The 4,620-nt window shown below is 49.5% G+C and overlaps 1 pseudogene; it reads left to right on the top strand.

Annotated features, from left to right (window-relative positions):
• The first annotated feature begins 3,826 nt into the window (after window positions 1-3,826).
• On the top strand, window positions 3,827-4,377 carry LOC109272692 (nucleoside diphosphate kinase, mitochondrial-like; annotated as a pseudogene).
• Window positions 4,378-4,620: the final 243 nt, after the last annotated feature.

The following is a 4,620-nucleotide window of genomic DNA, read 5'->3' as shown; positions in this document are numbered from 1 at the left end:
TATTTTATTTTATTTTATTTATTTTTGCTGGCTACAAAACAGCGTTCTTTTTTTAAAAGGGAAATTGTTCATTAAAAATACTTGAAAGGATGTGCCCCAAAATGTCAACGAAGAAATTTTGACTTTCATTTTTCTGCTTTTTTATACTATCTGGTTCTGTTCGGGATTAACACCTGGGTACGGGTTATTTGCACAATGATAAAGGAAGATAACGCTTTTTTTCTCTTTTCAAAAATAAATCCTTTGACTTTCCTCCTCTCTTGTATCCATTCCAACTTTGGGGACGTTTCGAGGTACTTGTTGCTGACATTGCATCCAATACATAACTTTGAGCCCCTGTCAAATATGCTCTCAGACTTGAATTTCAAAGCACATCAGTGGCAAAGGATCCCATGTCATGCCTTTAATTTGAAAATTACTAATAAGCCCCATCCACCCTAAATGTGCTCAGTGACCTGCCTGCAGGTTTCACGGTGGCATCCTTTGTGTGTGAAAGGGGATCGTCCTTCTATAAACCTTTTCTCATACATTTACTTGCTGTTCACAACACCGTGTGAAGTAGCGGGCAAGTGTAATTACCCATTTTACAGGTGAGGAAACTGAGGGTCCAAGAGATCCAGGCAGGCCGAGCATCGCATGGCTGAGGGTAGCCAGGCTGAGACTGGGATTCAAGTTTCCTGATTCCAGGTAGAGGTCTTTTTTTGCTACTGGTTCCTGGGCCAACCCAACAATGGAATCACCCTCACGAGTTTTCTGCGATGTATCGGGGGTAAAAAGAGGAGCTTGGCAAAAAGATAATTTCCTTTGAAGTAAAACTCACACCCAGCCCTCAGCTACACTGTGAATTGGACAGTATTTGTCGGGACGCCTGGGTGGCGCAGTCGGTTAAGCGTCGGACTTCAGCCAGGTCACGATCTCGCGGTCTGTGAGTTCGAGCCCCGCGTCAGGCTCTGGGCTGATGGCTCGGAGCCTGGAGCCTGTTTCCGATTCTGTGTCTCCCTCTCTCTCTGCCCCTTCCCCGTTCATGCTCTGTCTCTCTCTGTCCCAAAAAAAAAAAAAAAAAACGTGGATAGTATTTGTCCTCAAGGCCCACCTCTCCCTGCCCCCTTCCCCCCACCATGCTTGTGGGATGCCCAGGGCTCTCCCCTCAACTTATCCCATTCCTTACATTCCCAGTCCCTAAACAGCACCAGGTTTGTCAGCCTGGGTGCCATTGACATTTTGGACTGAGTAATTCTTTGTTGTGCAGGGTTGTCCTGGATGTTGTTGGACATTGAGCAGCATCTCTGGTCTCTACCCACTAGCTGACATTGACACTGCGCCCTCAGTTGTAACAGTAAAAACAAAAACAAAAAGACCTCTAGGAATTGTCATATGTCCCCTGGAGGCCGGGGGGGTGGGTATGGAGTGAAATCACCCCTGCTGCTCTACACCGACCCCCCCCTCTCTGGAAGGCACATGATAACCCCATTCCTGTTAGTAAGGCACTTAGTCCTCTGACCATCTCCCCCTTCCCCCAGTCAACCAGGGGCTGTCTCAGAATGGCCTAGGGAGTTTCTTTAAATTGTGACACTTCCACTCCCTGCTGAGAACCTATGCCCCGCACAAGAAGGCATCTTGGTCTCACCGGAAGAGCTCAAATCTTGACTCTGCCATGTCTGAATGTGTGCCCTGAGGTCCATCCAAAAATCATTCTAACTCTCTTTGCTCATATAAAGTGGGGACATAAGACCTATGTCTGAGTGTTATCATTAGAATTCCATGAAATAACACGTCAACTTGCCTTGATCACAGAGATCTTCAATCAGGGCAGACTTTGTTACTCGCCTCCCGTGTCCAGATGGTAAATCGAATGCCCAGATTCAGCACAAGCATGGCACCGTGAGCGGGCTCAGTGCACCTTAGCTCTACCGCTGTTATTCTATCCCTCCTAGTTACACCTCTCAAGGGTAGCTGGATTATACAAAGGAAAAGTGCCTGAACTCAAAACAAACACATCTGGAATGGTGGCTCTCAAACCAAAGACAAGCTGGAAAATTGCGGCAAAGAGTCTTTTGGATCTCTTAGTGGTGCTGTCCATCGGGAGGGGGCAGCCCCACCATAAGAGTGTCCCCAACCACCGTCCTCCCTCTGTCCCTCGAAGCAAATCCCTCCCACGCATTTAGGGAGGGCAGCAAGACAGATTTCGAAAACCCCCAAGGCCTGGTCTCCAGTGTCTAGTAATTTAATAACACGCAGCCCTTCATAAACACTAATTAAGCAAGAGCGCTGCTCCTGGTGAAGGAAGCCCGCCACCCTCCCACCCCAGGCCTCTGCTTTCAGGTGGGAGGCCACTGAGAGGTGCCCCCCCACCCCCCGCCCGGAGAAGTGGTTTGCCTAGGGCTAAAGAGGAAAGAAAAAAAGGCAAGTCAAATGGGAAGAAGAGAACCCTTGTGGGGTTCGGTCCAGTCAAGGCTGTTACCGGTTACTCTGGACTGGAGCATCTCCTTTAGATCAGGGGCCCTTCTGGCTCTTGTGCTTCTTAGGGGAGGGTGTCAGAGACCCCTTTGAGAATCCGAAGCTAGCTTTGGGAAAGCTAGCACCTGGGAAATGCACTCACACTTTTAAAATTTTGCAAATACACTTGGACCTGGAACAACGCCGGGGGGCGGGGGGACAGGGGGTAAGGGGCACTGACCTCCTCACACACACACACAATAGATGATGCATGTTTAACTTTTGACTCCCCCCCAAATCAGTTACTAATAGCCTGCTGTTGACCAGAAGCCTTACTGATAACATCAACAGTCAATTAACACATACTGTGTATGCTCTGTGTATTATATACTGTGTTCTTACCATAAAGTAGGCTAGAGAAAAGAAGATGTTATTAAGAAAGCAATAAGGAAGAAAAGATACATTTACACTCCTGCACTGTAAGAACATCCATGTATAAGTGGACCCGCGCAGCTCCAAGCGGTGTTGTTCAACGACCAACCGCACTCTGAACTTATTAAAATTTCCTGCCCTAACTAATTATAAGTCAGGTCTGATGTTTGGCGAGCCTTTTACAGTTTTAGGAGCGCTTTCCAAGAGGCTAGCGGGAGAATGAGGAGGCGCAGCACGTGGGTTCTAGAATGATGGGCGTATACCCGTCAGTGCCACTCACCAGCTGGTTTGCCCTGAACAAGGTATTGCACCTCCATGCACCCCCATTTCCTCCCTGCCTAACATGAAGTTAGTAGGATAGCTCTTGTTAAAATGATTTCTGCTTAACAGATGAAGAAACTGAGACTTGGACAAACTGAACCCAAAAGGCTACCGTTTGAACCCAGGACTCCTGGCTCTTCCTTTATCATTCTATCAAAACTTTGTAAACTTTTTTGTAGAAGGAGAACATTCGTAAAGCGCACAAGCCGCGAACACTCCCCTCGCTGAATTCTTGCTAATAGACACACCCATGTAACTACCATCTACATTAGGATAATAGGATATTATCAAAACCGCAGAAGCCATCCTCCTGCGCCCTCCAAGTCAATGTCCCCGCAAAGTAGGGTTGCCAGATTTAGCAAATAAAAATAGTGCCTTGGACGTGCTTACAGTAAGACATTAGTCTAAAGCTGGAATGCAAATCTTACCGGGTGGGCTGTATTTTATCTGGCAACCCCACCTCAAAACCAACCAGTAGTTTGACTTACGATTCTAGATTAGTTTTGCCATTCATAGAAATGGAATCCTAGAGTGCGCAGTCTTTTGGTTCAGGCTTCTATTGTTTAACACGTGCATGAAATTCAACAGTGTAGAGGCAGCATTTGGCCCTCAGCCAGAGGCCCTCGGGTGGGTGGACATGGGCGGCCTCTTGGGGCACGCCATCCTGTGGGGGCTGCTGCATGGCCCGCGAGTCACGGGTCCAAGCCCACTCACACACTCCATCTCCAGGGGTCCTCCTGGACCCGGGAGCGAGCGGACCTTGGTGGCGGTGAAGCCACAGGGGTGCAGTGGTGGCTCATTGGGGATGTGATCCGGCGCTTTGAGAGGAGGACCTTCAAGCTGGTGGGGATGAAGGTGCTGCAGGCAACCAGATAGAGACTTTGCCCAGCACTGCCATGACCTGCAGAAGAAGCCCTTCTACCCAGCCCTCATCAGCTATAGGAGCCCTGGCCCCATGGCGGTCATGGTCTGGGAAGACCCCAAAGGGGTCTGCTCTTCAAGGGCCATGACAGGACACATGGACTCAGCTGAGACTTCCCCCAGCGCCACGGAGGAGGTGGGGACTTCAGCATCCACATCACCAGACACATCATCCAGGCCAGCGACTCCATGGAAGGTCCCCAGAGGGAGACCCAGCTATGGTTCCAGAGCACTGAGCTGGCAGGCTGGGCAGACAAAGGCCACTAGAGGAGCCTCTACCCAGCCTGAGCACTCGGGCTGCCCTCAGCCACCCCAGCAGCCCCCCAGGATCAACTACTTCTGTCCATAAGAACTTGAGCCCACACCCAAGGTCTGCCCATCTGTCCCAGACCACTTCCCTGTCCACCCCAGCCCAGAGGGGTTGAGCCACCAACTTCAAGTGACTTTTTATATCCCAAGCCACTTCAGATGGGACCAAATCCTTTCTGTACAAAACTGCCAGGCAACCTT

This window comes from Panthera pardus, unplaced genomic scaffold, assembly GCF_024362965.1.
Source record: "Panthera pardus isolate Hobbes unplaced genomic scaffold, ASM2436296v1 HiC_scaffold_22, whole genome shotgun sequence".
Taxonomy (NCBI): domain Eukaryota; kingdom Metazoa; phylum Chordata; class Mammalia; order Carnivora; family Felidae; genus Panthera; species Panthera pardus.
This window is presented reverse-complemented; position numbering and strand designations above follow the sequence as displayed.